This window comes from Heptranchias perlo, unplaced genomic scaffold (genome assembly GCF_035084215.1).
Source record: "Heptranchias perlo isolate sHepPer1 unplaced genomic scaffold, sHepPer1.hap1 HAP1_SCAFFOLD_44, whole genome shotgun sequence".
Taxonomy (NCBI): Eukaryota; Metazoa; Chordata; class Chondrichthyes; order Hexanchiformes; family Hexanchidae; genus Heptranchias; species Heptranchias perlo.
Genome location: NW_027139453.1, coordinates 6,252,589 through 6,271,317, shown reverse-complemented (window position 1 = coordinate 6,271,317; position 18,729 = coordinate 6,252,589). Strand labels below are relative to the sequence as shown.

At 44.8% G+C, this 18,729-nt stretch overlaps 1 non-coding gene across 1 annotated transcript; it reads right to left on the bottom strand.

Moving 5' to 3' along the window:
- Positions 1-2,161: 2,161 nt before the first annotated feature.
- trnal-cag (transfer RNA leucine (anticodon CAG)) lies at positions 2,162-2,244 on the bottom strand. The gene has a single exon. It is a non-coding gene; the product is annotated as a tRNA-Leu (tRNA).
- Positions 2,245-18,729: the final 16,485 nt, after the last annotated feature.

The following is an 18,729-nucleotide window of genomic DNA, read 5'->3' as shown; positions in this document are numbered from 1 at the left end:
CCCACTCTCTACTCTGTCTCTCGCCCCCTTTCTCGTTATCTGTCGCTATCTATTTCACTCTCTCTCTATCTCTCGCTCGCTGTCTCTCTATCTGCCTTTCTCTCACTCTCTCTCTCTTTGTTTTTGTTCATCATTGCAGATTTGTTTCCTCTCTCTCTGTCCCTTACTGCCTCTCTCTGTCTCTCTCTATCTCTCTGCCTCACCCTTTCTCAATATCTTTGTACAACTCCTTATCTCTCTCTGTGTCTCTCACCCCGTCTCTCTCTATGTCCTCTAACTCTGTATCTCTCTATGTCTCTGTCCCTCTTTAAGACTCTGTCTCTCTCTCTCTCTCTCTCTCCATCTCTCTGTCTCCCCATCTTTCTCACTCTCATTCTCACCATCTGTCTCTGTCACTCTCTGCGTGTGTGCCCTTCTCTCTCTCTCTCTGTCTTTCCTCTCTCGTTCTCTCCCTCTACGCCCTCTCTCTCACTGTCTGTCTATCTGTCACTCTATCTGTATCTCTCCCTCTCCCTCTCTGTTTCTGTCTCCCAATCTATCTCTATCTCTGACTCTCTGCCTCTATCTCTGTCTCTCTGACACCGTGTGTGCGTGTGTGTTTGTCTTTCCCTTTCTGTGTCTTCCTCACTCTCAATCTGCCTCTCTCACCCCCTCTCTGTCTCTCGTTATCTCTCTCTCTCTCTTTCTCTCTCTGTCTCTATCCCCCTCTCTGTCTCTCTGTCGGGTTTTCTCTTTCCGTCTCTCTCTTTCTCTCCCTCTCTATCTCTCTCTCCGTCTCTCTCTCTCTTTCGCTCTGTCTCTGTCTCTCTCCCTCCATCTGTCTTTCTCTCTTCCCTCTCTCGCCCCTGGATCACTCCTGGTCAGCAATGCCCCCTGGTGGAAGGTGCGGTAGGTGCTAACACCGAGTCTCCTTTCTGACACACAAGATAAGGACCTTGGGGTGAATGGCCAAGAAGGCGTCCTATCTTTGTGGAGGCCGTCCCTCAGCGACAGTCAGTCCCTGCAGCGGGTGGGTGAAGGGAGACAGGAAAGTTCAATATCAAGTGAATCACTGATGTTACCAAAGTTATTATTAAATGTGGACGGTCAAACTTGCCTGCATTTCACCGAACAGTGAGATCTGGGGGTGTATGTGCACAGATCGTTGAAGATGGCAGGGCAGGTTGAGAAATCGGTTAAGAAAGCAAACAGGATCCTGCGCTTTATAAATAGAAGCATAGAGTTCAAAAGCAAGGAGGAGACGATGAAACTTTATAAAACACTGGTTCGGCCACAACTGGAGGATTGTCTTCAGTTCTGGGCATCGCACTTTAGGAAAGGTGTGACGGCCTTAGAGAGGGTACAGAAGAGATTTGCGAGAGTGATTCCAGGGAAGAGGCATTCGGATGCGTGCATAGACTGGAGAAACTGGAGTTGTTCTCCTTAGAGCAGAGAATGTTGAGAGGAGATTTGATAGAGGTGTTCAAAATCATGAAGAGTCTGAACAGAGTAGATAGAGGTTAACTTCCCACTGGCGCGGTGCGGGGGGCGGGGGGGGGGGGGGGGGCGGCCATGAACCAGGGGACATAGATTGAAGGTGATTGTCAAAAAAAATAAAGGCGACATGAGAAAAACTTTTTTACACAGTGAGTGGACTCGACGGGCCGACTAGTTTCCTTCCGCGCTGTAACCATTCTATGAATCTATGATTCCAACAGTCATCTGGGGTGAGCGGGAATGTTTTAGGCAAAGGTGCCATCTTCTGGTAGCAGGGAGTTTTACACCTCACCGTTCGTTGAATCTTTCAGCACAGGTGGAGGCCATTCAGCCCATCATGGCGATGTCGGCTCTCCAATTCGTCCCACTCCCCTGCTCTTTCACAACAGTCCTGCAAGTTTTTGCCCTTCCAGGATTTATCCAATTCCCTTTTTCAAAGTCACAATTGAATCTGCTTCCTCCACCCTTTCGTGCAGTGCATTCCAGATCATAACAGCTCGCTGCGTAAACGGAATTTCTCCTCACCTCCCCTCTCTGGTTCTTTGGCCAATTATCTTTAATCTGTTTCCTCTGGTCACCGACCTTCCTGCCAGTGTAAACAATTTCTTCTTCATAACTCCATTAAAACCCCTCGTAAAAATCAACTCCAGCCCAAAGAACAGTTTCGTGCGTGTGAAGGACTAAATGTCAGAAGTGGGATTCGAACCCACGCCTCGAGGAGAGACTGCGACCTGAACGCAGCGCCTTAGACCGCTCGGCCATCCTGACTCCGAAAGAACAGTGTTGCTGATACTGATTTTCCCGCAGTGGGCCAATGACATTTTCACTCTGTTTCTCGGTGAATCTTGGTGGGAGACCGAGTGACCAGGGTCCAAGCTTCTCGGATTTTCATGTGCCTGATCTCGGTGTATGGGGAGGTTTGGTCGCGCCGTGATATATTTTTTTCTTGGGGAGGGGCAGTAACGCGCGGACTGAGACTGGATTCGGTGCTTTCCGTCGGCAGCGGGTGATTACATCAGCGAGGCCGGACAGGCGGTCTGAATATTGCACCATCGCGGCCTCACTCACTCCGGAAGCTGGGGAACAGCGAGAAACTGATGGGTTTGTTGCTGCATTCGAAATGCGGCTTGGAACTGTTGTTATTAACGGAGGCAGCGCTGCGCGATCCTTCATTGATCGCTCAGAAATCCACAGAAACCTGTTGGAATGTGAATAAAATTAAGGGAGCGACATTCATTGTGGAAAAAAGGAAAGAGTCTGGTGTCGCTCACTGCAGAAATATCCATGTCACAGTGAGTCAGCTCTCCTGGAACCAGTGAATCCTCCCTTCGGACCTTGTCTGTCATGAAGAATTCTGATTTCCGTGAACCCAATCTCGGTTCTTTGTAGCAAAATACTGCGGTTGCTGCAAATCTAAAATTAAAGTGAAAATTCGTCAAGACTTTTGACGAAAGGTCTTCGACCTGAAACGTTAACTCAGTTTCTTCCTCCAAAGATGCCACCTCACTTCCTGAGCTTTTCCTTATAAAGGAAGCCTCAAAACAAGGCGAGGAAGAGTGCAGAGTTAATCAATAAGTATTTAATTAATCGGTTAGTGTTCTACTGTCAGATAAACAGTGAAACTTGGAAGGGTAGTAAACAGTGAGGAGGAAAGTGATAAACTTCAAGAGGATATAGACAGGCTGGTGGAATAGGCGGACACGTGGTAGATGCAATTTAACGCAAACAAATGCGAAGTCATGCTTTTCGGTATGAAGAACGAGGAGAGGCAATATAAATTACAGGGCACAATTCTAAAAGCGGCACAGGAACAGAGAGATCTGAGGGTTTATGTGCACAAATCATTGAAGGTGGCAGGGAGGATAAGGAAGCGGTTCAAACAGCACACGGATTTCTGGGCTAGACGGAGTAGATAGAGAGAAACTGTCCCCATTAGCAGAAGCGTCAAGAACCAGAGGACATAGATTTAAGGTGATTGGCAAAAGAGCCAAAGGTGAAATGAGAAAAAACGTTTTTCACCGGCCAGTGGTGAGGACCTGGAATGCGCTGCCCGAGGGAATGGTGGAGGCAGATTCAATCATGGTCATCAAAAGGGAACTGGAATGTACTTGAAAGGAAAAAATTGCAGGGCTACGGGAATAGGGCGGCGGAGCGGTTTTAATCTGGAAATGAGAGAATCTGACCACTGCACCCAGGAGTCAAGAGTCTCAGGCAGGTCCTTTACAAAGATGGAACAATTGTTGGTTCTTTCGGCTGGAGGTCATTTTTCAGTCTTGTTACTATGTTCCTTCCAGAAAACCTACCCGACCTGCATCCGAATGATCACCACCAGGGAACCGACTGCAATTTTACTGCTTTCAAGCCGACCAACGCTGCTTTTCCGAATTGTTCCTTTGATATTCAGGTCACTTTCGCCCCAGACAAGCTGGCTTTTACTGTCAGAACAAGAAATACGTTTTCAGAGAATGAAAGCACCAAGTGCCAGTTGGCATGAACATGGAATGGACAGTGAGGGGAAATTCTATCACAAGCTGCTGGTGTAACTGTTTCCATTTCCCAAACCCACCAACCTGATCAACGCAACTCATTGGAAAGGTGCAAGGCAACGCTGGCCTCTCAGGCCTTATTTGTATCAAGTGACACTCACATATTCTGCCAGTTTCACCTGCCACCTCCTTCCGCTTCTGTCTATTATTTTAATCCATCTTCGTCTGCACCTCCAGATGCCGGGGAATTATATGTTCGAAGCAAATACAGCGACGGAAAATATAACGCTTATTGGTCATTGAGAGACGATGGATTTTGCAAATGCCAGGATAAATTGACACACAGATCTCATCTCACTGCCACTTTCATCTACTGAATATCTGAAAGCTCGAGAGATATTCTCACTGCTCCAGGACAATTATCCCGAGTCGCCCTGTCCCTCCAATCCTGTATACGGTACTTAGCTTTTAAACTGTGCATCACCCCTGTGCTCGCTCACCTACATTGGCTCGCGGTCCGTCAATGCTCGATTTTAAAATTGTCATCCTTGTGTTCAGGTCCCTCCGTGGCCTCGCCTCTCCCTATCGCTGTAACCACCCTGAGCCCTACAACCCTCCGAGATCACTGCGTTCCTCAAATTATGGCCTCCTGTGGACCCCTGATTTTAATCGCTCCACCATTGGCGGCCTTGCCTTCAACTGCCTGGGCCCATATCTCTGGAATACCCGACTTAAACACCTCCGCCTTTCTCTCCTCTTTTATGACGCTCCTTCAAACCTACCTTTTTTGACTAATTTTTAGTTCACCTGTCCGAATATCTCCTTTTGTGGATCTGTGTCAATTTTTACCTGATTACTCTCCTGTGAAGCTCCTTGGGACATTTTATTATGTTAAAGGCGCTATATAAATATAAGCTGTTATTAATTGTAAGGTCTCCCACCATTTAAAGAAGTAAGGATACGTCATTAAGCTTGGTAACTCCGAAGCCTCTATTGCTGCACCCGATTCACCATTTCCATCACCAGCCCAGATGCACCCTCTCGAGAGGATGTATATAGTGAGACTGAAGGTATCTCACAGGGTGAAGCACCGAGCACCAGTGAGCAGGAGGAGCTGGAATTAATTATGATAATTACTATTACACAAAATTTGAACAGCCCAAACCTTAAACAGTGACCCAATATAAAACTAATCGCCAGTCCCCGAGTCGATGTACTCGGGTCGTGATTTGCACACGGTTCTGACTCACTTGGTACCAGACGCGCTCCCGTCAACAGTAAAGAGTTGGAGCCGGATCCAGAAGAAATAAATCAGGACCGACCTCCGCGGAGCACCCAGAGTGTGGGAGGCCGATAACAGCAGCAGACAGAGCAGTTTCTAAACCGACCGCTGATGCCGGAGTGAAGCGAGTCCCATTCCGAACCGTGTCTGCCAACCGCCTGCCGGGCCTCCACACACGGAAGAGGACCGATTCAGGACGAACTCTCACGCACAGATTTCAGTCAGGAAGGCTGCCTTCAGTAATCCTGTGATTACGGTGGTCGAGCGGCCTAAAGCGCAGTGTTTAGGTCACGATTACTTCTGTAGAGGGCCGTTCAAAACACACTCGAGACTTTGTCACTTTTATTCACTTACGGAGTTCTTTCTGTGCATTCGGCTGGAGGTCCTTTTTCCTGCCCTGTGAGATTTGCCCCTTCCAGAAAATCAACCCGACCTCCATCCACGGCAGGTTTTGACATCCATCGATTTATCGTAAAACCGAGCCTTAATCAAAAATATACAATACAAGAACACGCGGCGGGCCATTCAGTGTAAGCGGAGAGAAGAGACAAGTTTAATTTAGGCTCTACTGATTTAAACATTAAATAAACAAACGGTTTGTAAATAGCAAACGAAGTGGCAGAACTGGGAAAAGTGACCTTGCTAAGTGACCCTCCTACCTTCAAAATCGACTCAATAACTACTTCTTCGCCAATTTCATCACGAACCTCCCCTTCCTTTCGTCAGTCTGAGGCTGTGATGGACTCGGGGAACAAACAGGTCCCCTCGGCCATTTGGCGCTTTGCTCCCCGCGCAAGCACAGTCTTTCAAACAAACCCGGATTTTCAACCTTTATAAAACATTGGTTCGGTCACATTCCAATCCTGGGCACCACGTTTTTTGAACGATGCGAAGGCCTTCGAAAGGGTGCAGAAACGATTTACTGGAATGGTTCCAGAGATGAGGGACTTCAGTTTCGTGGATCGACTGGAGAAGCTGGGGTTGTTCTCCTTCGAGCAGAGAAGGTTGAAAGGAGATGGTAAGTGTTCAAAATCATGAAGGGTTTAGATGAAATAAATAAAGATAAATTGTTCCCATTAGCGGAAGGGTCGAGAACCAGAGGGAACAGGTTTAAGGTGATTGGCAAAAGAACCAAAGGCGACAGGAGGAAAAGCTTTTTTACACAGCGAGTAGTTATGATCTGGAATGTCCTGTCTGAAAGGGCGGTGGAAGCAAATTCAATCGTGGCTTTCAAAAAGGAATTGGATAAATACTTGAAGGGTAAAAAATAGCCGGGTTACGAGGAAAGAGCAGGGGAATGGGACTAAAGGGATTGCTCTTACAAAGAGCAGGCACAGGCACGATGGGCCGAATGGCCTCCTTCTGTGCTGTAACCATTCTGTAAGTCTATGATTTATATCTATAATCGACAACAGTTTGCATTTATAGACCGCAATTAAAACAGCACAACTTCCCAAGTCGCATCACAGGAACATTATCAAACACAGTTTGACACTGAGCCACATAAGGAGGCATTAGGACAGTTAACTAAAAGCTTGGTCAAAGAGGTAGATTTTAAGGAACGTCTTGAAGGAGCAGACAGAGGTAGAGAGGCGGAGAGGTTCAGGGAGGGAATTCCAGAGGTTACGGCCCAGGCAAATGAAGGCACGGCCGCCAATGGTGGAGCGATGAAAATCGGGGATGCACAAGGGGCAAGAATTGGAGCAGTGCAGAGTTCTCGGGCGGGGGCGGGAGGGGGTGGGTGATATAGGGCTGGAGGAGGATACAGAGATAGGGAGCGACGAGGCCCTGGAAGGATTTTAACACGAAGATGGAAATTTTTAATTCGAGGTGTTGCCGCACCATTATTCAATGTGTTTCATACTTCTCCACATTAAACGGCATCTGCCACCTGTCAATCCATTTCAGTCCAAACCATCACTGTCTTCTTGAACTCATTTAAATTTTCGTTACTGGTTGTCAAAACTCCTAATTTTGTTTCATCAGCAAATGTTCGGATTGTGCTCCCGATTCCCAAATCCAAATAGTCTACATATACGGAGTGGAGATGTGGGCCCAGCACCGTCCCCTCGGATAATCATTTCCACCGCTCCTCCATTGGAACATAGTTACATGTGAACATAGGAACATAGGGACATAGGAACATAGGAACATGAGTAGACCATTCAACCCCTCGAGTCTGTTTCGATCAATTAGATCATGACTGATCTGAATCTTAACTCCATCGACCCGCATTGGTTCCATAACTCATAACACCCGTGCCTAACAAAAGTCTATAAATCTCAGTTTTGGAGTTTTCAATGGATCCCCAGCCTCAACAGCATTTGGGGTCGAGAGTTCCACATTTACACTGCCCTTTGTGTGAAGACGTTCTATCTGACTTCACCCCTGAACGGCCCGGCTCTAATTTTAATATTATTCCCGTTGTTCTGGACTCCCCCACCAGAGGAAACAATTCCTCTCTATCATCTGAAACACTTTTATCAGATCTTCTATTAGAATTAGAATCTTCTATTCTCAAGGGAACGATAGCCATTTAAACAAATCCTCGGAACGACCCTTTTTTGGTCCAAAATGGATGACCTCACACTTAATTGCTTTGAAGTCCACCTGCCACAGTTTTGCCCACTCACTTGATCTACAAATGTTTCTTTGTAATTTTCTGCTACCGTGTACCGTGCTACCGTGTACTCTTGAGAGATTGGGATGGGGGTTATGAGGTCGGGAATGTGTTCAGGTGGCTGGAAGGAGCCGACGGGCGATCCTGTGTGTCTCCCTCTCCCCCTCTGACTTTGCTTCGCTCTTTCCGCTGACTCTTTGTCGAGGTGGGACTGCCCTCGCCTGGTCCATTCCTATCTCTCCAGTTGTAGTCAGAGAATCAACTGTAATGGCTTCTCTTCCCGCTCTCACACCTTTACCTCTGAAATCCCCCAATGATCTCCACTTGGCCCCGCCTATTTCTCCTCTACATGCTGCCCCTCGCCGACATCATCCGAAAACAAAACGTCAGGTTCCAGACGGCCTGTGGCGATCCGGCGCTCGTGGGGATGTCGCTTTTTGATTCTTCGATGTCGGCTGTTCCTATCATTGTGATGTAGACTTCACCCAGCGCTGGATTGTTCACACACTAATATTAAACGTTAGCTCCGATCAGACCGTCGTGAGACAGGTTAGTTTCACATCACTAATGATGTGTTGTTGCAATAGTAATCCTGCTCAGTCCGGGAAGAACCAGTTCAGGCTGCTGACGAGACCCAGCTCCACATCCCCACCACCTCTCCCGACCCCTCCACTGCCTCTGATATGTCAGGCCGCTTCTCCGTCATCCAGTATTAGATGAAAAGAAATTTCCTCCGATTAAACGTTGGGAATACCGAAGCCATTGTCTTCGGTCCCTGCCACTAACTCGATTCCCGAGACAGTGACTCCATCCCTCTCCCTGGCCAATGTGTGAGGCTGAACCACATCGTTCACAACCTTAGCGCCTTATTTGATTCTGAGATGAACTTCTGACCCCATGTCCTCTCCATCACCAAGACCGCCTACTTCCACTTCTGTAACATCGCCCGTCTCCACCCTTTGCCTCAGCTCATCTGCTGCTGAAACCCTCATCCATGCCTTTGTTACCTCGAGACTCAACTACTTCAATGCTCTCCCGGCCGGCCTCCAACCTTGAACCCTCTGCAAACTTGAGCTTATCCAAAACTCTGCTGCACAAATTCTCACTCGAATCAAGTCCCGTTCTCACATCAACCCGATGTGCTCCCTGACCTACAACGCTTCGAAATCTCTGCGCCCCTCCAATTCTGGCCACTTGCCTTCCCACGCTTTTCATCGCCCCACCATTGGCGGCCATGCCTTCAGCTGCCTGACCTCTGAAATGCCCTCGCTAAATCTCTCTGCCTCTCACCCGTCCGTTCCCCATTTAAGACGCTCCTTAAAACCTACCTCTTTACCGATGCTTTTGGTCACTTGTCCTCATATTTCCTCAGGCGGCTCGGACTCAAATTTTGTTTGATAATCGGTCCTGTGAAACGCCGTGGGATGTTTCACTACGTTAAAGGCGTTGTATAAATGCGAGTTATTGTTGTTAATATTCACCAATATCTCTGTCATGGTGTTAATATTCCTGAGATCAGTGGGAGTCTTTTACAGGTCACATGGTGTCTCTGGCGGTGGCTATTGAAGTACAGAGTGTCTCAGTGAGAGTGTTAATATTAAGCTCTGTAATCTATCGGTGTGTTAATATTCATGAATCATTAGCAGTATGTTATTGTTTACTGGAATTCTCTGGCAATGTTGTGGTTGGTACAGGGTGTCTGTTCATCAACTGTAATATTTACAGGATGCTTATGTTATTTTATTAACTCATCCTGGGGGTCTCTGGGAGTGATTCTTTGCTGACAGGAAGTGACTGGCAATGTATTAGTATGGAAAGATGTCAGTATTTCAGGGCTTGCTGCGTGTATCTGTGAGACTTTTCAATGTTTACAGAGTGTTTCCTTGAATCTGTTAATGTTTACAATGTTTCTGACAGTCTGTTAATGTTTACAGTGTATTTTTGTGAGTCTGTTAAAGTTTACAGTGTTTCTATGATTCTATTAATAATTACAGTGTCTTTCTGTGCGTATGTTATTATTTACAACCTGTTTCTGTGAATCGGTTAATGTTTACAGGGTGTTTCTGTGAGACTGTTCATGTTGACAGGTGGTTTCTGTGAATGTTAATGTTTACAGGGTGTTCCTGTGAGAAGGTTAATACCTAAAGAGCCATTCTGTGCGACTGTTGATGATTACAGCGTATTTACTTGAGTCTGTTAATGTTTATCGGGTGTTTCTTGACTGTGTAAATGTTCACTTGTTGTCCAATTAAGTTTGCAAATATTCAAAGGAGTCTTCCGTCATGTTACTGAACGTTTAATTGACAATTTATTTCAATAATTTAAAGCATCTTCCAACGATTGGCCAGTCCCACAATGTCTCGACAGGAAGCAGTAGTGAAATTCCCGGCCCCATTCAAGAAGCACTGCAGGGAGCTCAGAGGTTGTGATCGTCCCCAAACCTCCATTCAAATTGGGAACCGATGATCGCATTTTGGACTGGTTCAGTGTCATAGCCGATTGACCCCAATATCTCTATAGCACAGACCCCGGGGGCGGAGCGGGTCGGACAGAATATGAAAGAGGATTGAGTTCTGATGCTGGGAATTCTTCCGTTCTTCTCATCATTTCATGGTTTTAAGAATTAGAGAAAAGGGATATTTCAACATATTCTTCAACTGCTCTCTGAATTTAGTCTGCGTCACAGCATAAATACAAGTGTTTGTGCAGCAACTCAGGAGCTGGAGCATGAATCCCAGTTCCATGAGAAAGATAGGCGGAATTCCAGTCCGACCTGTGAAACCGAACACCCGAATCCATATAGAATACAACGTAAACATCGCCCATAACACAATGAAATTCCCCGAGATGACGAACAGTAAAATAATGGAATTCCTTCGACTCGTAATTTCTGGGTCACTGGGACTCTCTTCACTGCTGTGGTCCCGGAGTCTCCTGCGGGTTCTGTTGGCCACTACAATGTGTTTCACGATTAAAACATTGAGCAGCAGAATCAGAAGAAATGGGACCCCCGGGGTTAGAATATAATGAAGAATTTCGATTGGTCCCCATACCCTCCAATCGTTAACACTGCCCTCGACAGCACAAAACCAGGGGACGTTGCCAAGAGTATACCAACGCGATAACATAAAGTACCAGGTGATGTCCTTTAAACAGCTCAGCACAGTCACTGTTCCCAGAACCACAGCCGCCGTTTTCTCGGTGCAATATTTAGTTTTCAGTTTCTGGCAACAAATGGCCACAAATCGATCAAAGGTGAAAGTGACGGTGAACCAGACAGAACAGTCTGTGGCTGCATAAAGCAGGACGGCGTGGATATTACACACCGGGATGTTATAGAGTAAAAGTAATTGTTCGTAATAAGTAATGGGAATCTGCCTCAAAATCAGATCGATGATAACGACCAATAGATCCGCCGCTGCCATGGCCACCAGGTAGCGAGTGACACATTTGGAGAGGCCGCACTTTCCTCGGGACAGGATCACAATCGTCACTAAGTTAACTGTAAGGAAGGGAAATAAACAGGTAAATTATATTTCTGGCTGGGAGCTAAAGCAGCAGTTTGATGGAGTTCGGGGTGAAATTTGCTTCTTTATTACTGCATCCAGTGATGGTCCTGATTATTATACTTGTGATACGGCTTTCCACTGGTGACCGAGTTTAAATATAATAATAGTGATTGGACTGGGGAATAGAGAAACAAACAGAGATTTCTGCTCGAATCAGGAGTGGATTGAGAAGTAAATAAAAGAACGGGATTAAATTACACATGAAAGACAATAGGTTTGCAATGACTCAAGTGTAAATATTAATACAATCTGTGGTTCCAAAGTAAATATTGTCATAATCTGTGGACCCACTTGTTAACATCGTACCGTCCCTTTAACTCTTGTAGATATGGCCACAGATTATAAGCGGCCCTATAAACATTCAGGAAATCCATTAAACCAACTTTCAACATTCCTACAGTCTCTGGATCCCGTGTTAATGTGGTATAGTCCCTGAAGCCCTCTGAACAATTGGTACATTCACTGAATCCCCATTAATGTTGATCTTTTCATTCATTCTCCAGACCGTGTCAGTCTAGAAAAGGGTCGGTGGACAGTGTCAATATTTCAAACAGTAAAAGAATCATAGATAAGACAAGGAGGAAACTCGGTCCACCGTACCCTAGCCGGCTCTTTTAAAGAGTTACCAGTTAATCCCACTCCCCTGCCCTTTCCCGACAGCACTGAAAATGTTTCCTTTTCAAGTATGTATCCAATTACCTTTTGGACGCTACTGTTAAATATTCTTCCACCACCTTTCAGACAATACATTCCAGATCATAACAACTCGCTGCATGAAAAAAAATTCTCCCCATCTCCCCCTGCTTCCTTTGCCATTTTTCTTAAATCGGTTCCTTTGGTTACCGACCCTCCTGCCAGTGGATACAGTTTCTACTTGTTTACTCTATCAAAACCCCTCATTATTTTGAACACCTTTATTAAATCTCCGCATGGTTTTTCTGCTCTAATTGAACAATCCCAGCTTCTCTAGTCTCTCCGCATAATGAAACCCTTTATCCCTGCTGCCATTTTAGCCAATGGCCTCTGCACTCTTTCTTTGACGAACTTTCTAAAGTATGGTTCCCAGAATTGGGCACAATACTCCAGCTGAGGCCGAACGAAACAGTACCAGAGCGTGTACATATTCAGGCAGACGCCAGAATGCGTCAGTGTTTACATGGGTGGGTGAGCCAATATTTACAGGGTTACCAGGGTGCGTGCCCATTCAGGCAAAGCCCGAGTGCGTTGGTAAGTACAGGTTCTATAACAATAAGTCAATGCGAATCTAGAACAAAGGACAAGGAGTGGGCCATTGAGCCGCTCGAGTCTGTTCACCATCCAATAAGATCATGGCTGCTCCACATCTCAACTCCTTTTACCGCCCGTTTGATCCATATAATTTGTTAATAAACACAAAACTATCGATTTCAGTCTCGAAAATGTGAATTGATCCAATACACACATCCATTTGGCGAAGAGTGTTCAAGGTTTCCACTACCCGTTGGGTCAAAAAGTGCCTCCTGATTTCGCTCCTAAATGGAATAATTTGCCCTCTACTTTTGGATTCGACCAGAATGGAAAATGTTTTCGGTATCTACCCGATTCAATCCATTTGTGACTTTAAAAACGTCGATTAGATAACTTCTCAGATTTTAAACTAACGGGAATACAAAAAAAGTTTATGCATCCCACAAGTACTGACAAGCACAAAGGAACATCCAGCAAAGAGTGAGAATCACATGAGAATAACGTATAATTACTGACACACAAATAGAAAGATCCAGCAAATACTGACACAAATTTAGAAACAACCTGTAAATATTGACACTCAACCAGTAACATCCTGTACATACTGACACTCGACCAGGAACATCCTGGAAATACTGACACTGACCTAGGAACATCCTGGAAATACTGACACTCAACCAGGAACATCCTGGAAATACTGACACTCAACCAGGAACATCCTGTAAATACTGACACTCAACCAGGAACATCCTGGAAATACTGACACTGACCTAGGAACATCCTATAAATACTGATACTCAACCAGGAACATCCTGTAAATACTGACACTCACCTCGGAACATTCCATAAATACTGTTACTTAACCAGGAACATCCTGTAAATACTGACACTCACTGAGGAAAATTGTGAAAATAATGATACTCAGCTAGGAATATCCTATAAATAATGACACTCACTCAGGAACATCCTGTAAATACTGACACTCACAAAGGAACATCCTCTAAATACTGACACTCAAACAGGAACATTCTTGAAATACTGACACTAAGCGAGGAACATCCTGTAAATGCTAACACTCACCTGGGAACAACCTGTAAATACTGACACTCACCTCGTAACAGGCTGCAAATACTTACACTCACCCAGAACATCCTGAAAAAACTGGAACTCACCCAAGAACATCCTCTAAAGACTGACATTCACCTAGTAACAATCTATAAATACTGACACTCACCTCGTAACATCCTACAAATACTAACATCATGTAAATGCTGACACTGACCAAAGAACATCGTCTCAATACTGACACTCACCTCGGAACAATCTATCATTACTGACACTCACCGAGTAACATCGTGTAAATACTGACACTCACCTCGGAACAATCTATCATTACTGACACTCACCGAGTAACATCGTGTAAATACTGACATTCACCGAGGAACATCCTGTAAATAGGGACACTCAAACAGGAACATTCTGTAAATATTTACACTCACCTAGGATCAGCCTGAAAATTATTACACTCATCCAGGAAAATCCTGACAAAAACTGAAACTCACCAAGGAAGATGCTCTAAATACTGACATTCACCGAGGAAGAATCTAACAAGACTGACGCTCACCGAGTAACATCCTGTAAATACTGACACTCAGCTAGGAACATCCTGCAAATAATGACACTCACCCAGGAACATCGCCAAAATACTGACACTCACCCAGGAACATTCTTTAAGCACTGACACTCACCCGGGACCCTGCTGTAAATACAGACAGTCAACGAGGCACATTCTGTAAATAATGTGAGTCACCTCGGAATATACTGTATACACTGACATTCAACCAGGAGCCTTCTGTAACTACTGACACTCACCTAGGAAGATCCTGGAAATACTGACACTCACCCAGGGCCATGCTGCGAATACAAACATTCAACCAGGAACATTCTGTCAATAGTGACACACACTCAGGGACATCATGTAAATAATGACACTCACCCAGGAAAATCCTGTAAATAATGACAATCAAACAGGAACATCCTGTAGATACTAACATTCACTCAGCAACATCCTGTAAATACTGAAAATCACTGAGGAACATTCTATCAATCCTGACACTCATTCAAGAATAACCTGCAAATACTGACACTCACTCAGGAACATCCTGTAAATACTGACACTCAATCTGGAACATCGTGTAAATACTGAAACTCACTCAGGAACATCCTATCAATATTGACATTCATTCAAGAATAAACTGTAAATACTGAAACTCACTCAAGAACATCCTGTAAATACTGACACTCACACAGGAACATCCTGTAAATACTGACACTCACTCAGGAACATCCTGTAAATACTGACACTCACACAAGAACATCCTGTAAATACTGACACTCACACATGAACATCCTGTAAATACTGACACTCAATCTGGAACATCGTGTAAATTCTGAAACTCACTCAGGAACATCCTATCAATATTGACATTCATTCAAGAATAACCTGTTACTACTGAAACTCACTCAAGAACATCCTGTAAATATTGACACTCACCCAGGAACGAACTGTAAATACTGACACTCACTCAGGATCGTTCCGTACATAATGACACTCACTCGGGAACATCGTGTAAAGAAGGAATCTCGCCGGTGAGCATCATGTAAATACTGTCACTAATTCAGCAACAGCCTGTAAATACTGACACTCATTTAGGATCATCCTGTAAATACTGACACTCAAGCGGGATCTTCCTGTAAATACTCATGCACTCAGGAACATCCTGAAAATACTGACACTCACTCAGGAATATCCTGTAAATGGTGACATTCACTCAGCAACATCCTATCAATTCTGACACTCACACAAGAACATTCTGTAAATACTGACACTCGCCCAGGAACATCCTATTAATACTGACATTCGCCCAGGAACATTCTCTAAATACTTACACTCACCTGGTAGATCGTGTAAATAAAACATCACGCAGGAACATCCTGTAAATATTGACACTCCAACACGATCATTCTTAAAATCCTGACACTAACCGGGGAACATCCTGAATGTACTGACACTCACCCAGGAAAATCCTGCAAATACTGACACTCACCCAGGATCATCCTGTAGATAATGACACTCAAACAGGGACATTCTTAAAATACTGACTCTAACCGGGGAACATCCTGGATGTACTGACACTCACCCAGGAAAATCCTGTAAATACTGACACTCAACTAGGAACAGCTTGCAAATACTTACGCTCACTAAGGAACATCCTCAAAAAATTGACACTCACTGAGGAACATCCTGTAAATACTGACACTCACCGAGGAACATCCTCCAAATACTGATACTCACCGATGAACAATCTATAAATACTGACACTCACCGAGGAACATCCTCTAAATACTGACACTCACCGAGGAACAATCTATAAATACTGACACTCACCGAGGAACATCCTCTCAATACTGACACTCACCGAGGAACATCCTCTAAATACTGACACTCACCGAGGAACATCCTCTAAATACTGACACTCACCGAGGAACATCCTGTAAATACCAACAATCAAACAGGAACATCCTGTAAATACTGACACTCACTCAGGAGCATCCTATGAAGACTGACACTCATGCACGAACTTCCTGTAAACACTGGACTCACAGAGGATTATCCCGTCAATACTGACATTCACTCAGAAACATCATGTAAATACTGACACTCACTCAAGAGCATCCTGTAAATAAGGAAACTCACTCAGGAACGGCCATTAATACTGACAGTCACTCAGGAACTTTCAATAAATACTGACACACAGGAGCATCCTATAAATACTGACAATCACGCACGAACTTCCTCGAAATACTGGACTCACAGAGGAATATCCCGTCAACACTAGCATTCACTCAGAAACATCCTGTAAATACAGATACTCACCAGGTACATCCAGCAAATACTGACACTCACCCAGGAACATCGTGTGAATACTGACAATCACTAAGGAACATCCTGTAAATACAGACTCTCACTCAGGATCAACCTGTAAATATGGGCACTCATTCAGGAATATACTGTAAATACTGACACTCAATCCGAAAAATCCTGTAAATGCTGACACTGACTCAGGATGATCCAATAAATAATGACTCTGACTCAGGATCATCCGGTAAATACTGACACTCACTCAGAAAAATCCTGTCAATGCTGAGACTCACAGAGGAACTTCCAGTAAATATTGACACACAATCAGGAAGAGCCTGTAAATAATGGCAATGACACAGGAATAATCAGTAAATACTGACACTCACTCAGGAGCAACCAACAAATAATGACATTCACTCAGAAACTTCCTGTAAATATTGACACTCATTCAGTAACATCCGTTAAATACTGACACAAATTCAGGAACATCCTCTAACTACTAACAGTCATTCAGGAACAACCTCTAAATGCTGACACTCTACAAGGACTTCCCGTTAATAATGACACTCTCTCAGGAAAACCCTGTTATTACTGACACTCACCCAGGAACAACCTGTAAATAAGAACATAAGAACATAAGAAATTGGAGCAGGAGTAGGCCAATCGGCCCCTCGAGCCTGCTCCGCCATTCAATAAGATCATGGCTGATCTGATCCCAACCACAAATCTAAAGAACACAAGAAGTCGGAGCAGGACCCGGCCACATAGCCCCTGGGCCCTCTCCGCCACCCACAGGGCATTGACCGATCCGAACTCAGCTTCATGTCCAATTTCCTGCCCGCTCCCCATAACCCCTAATTCCCTTTACTTCTAGGAAACTGTCTATTTCTGTTTTAAATTTATCTAATGATGTAGCTTCCACAGCTTCCTGGGGCAGCAAATTCCACAGACCTACCACCCTCTGAGTGAAGAAGTTTCTCCTCATCTCAGTTTTGAAAGAGCAGCCCCTTATTCTAAGATTATGCCCCCTAGTTCTAGTTTCACCCATCTTTGGGAACATCCTTACTGCATCCACCCGATCAAGACCCTTCACAATCTTATATGTTTCAATAAGATCGCCTCTCATTCTTCTGAACTCCAATGAGTAGAGTCCCAATCTACTCAACCTCTCCTCATATGTCCGCCCCCTCATCCCCGGGATTAACCGAGTGAACCTTCTTTGTACTGCCTCGAGAGCAAGTATGTATTTTCTTAAGTATGGAGACCAAAACTGTATGCAGTATTCCAGGTGCGGTCTCACCAATACCTTATATAACTGCAGCAATACTTCCTTGTTTTTATATTCTATCCCCCTAGCAATAAAAGCCAACATTCCGTTGGCTTTCTTGATCACCTGCTGCACCTGCATACCAACTTTTTGATTTTCTTGCACGAGGACCCCCAGATCCCTTTGTACTGCAGTACTTTCCAGTCTGACCCGATTTAACCTCCATCACAAAGACCCTGTGATTCCCTCAGACGCCTCCATTCCTTCCTCGGCCCATTGCCACCGATGCTTCATCAATGTCTCTCTCTCTCCAGGCTCCATTCCTCCAATGCACTCCTGGCGGGCCACACAAACTCCACCTTCCAACCACCACCAAGTCCTGCTTGACCTCACTAACCCTCACTGGTTCACAGTTCCATACCACTCAATTTTAAAATTCGCTTACATCTCTCCATTACCCAACCTGCCCCACCTCCACATCGACAGCAAACCGACCCTTGACCTCCTCATTCAAATTAAGGATAGAATTGCATAGTGGTAATATTAGTGGACAACTTTTGCAGAATCATTAGTTTCCCGCCATAACAGCTGGGGAATTTAATTTCAATTAGTTAAATAAAATCTAGAATTATAAAAAATAGTATCAGTAATGGTGGATCTGAAACTACCATGAAACTATTCTTAATCACCCTCTGAAATGGCCTAGCAAGCCACTCAGTTGTACAATCTCGCTGCACAAAGTCATCATAAGCAAAAAACCGGACAAACCACCCGGCATGGAGCCACGAGGCACCGGACACGAAAAAGGCAAACCAAACCCAGTCACCCCTGCAAAGTCCTCCTCACTAATATGTGGGGACCTGTGCGAAAATTGGGAAGA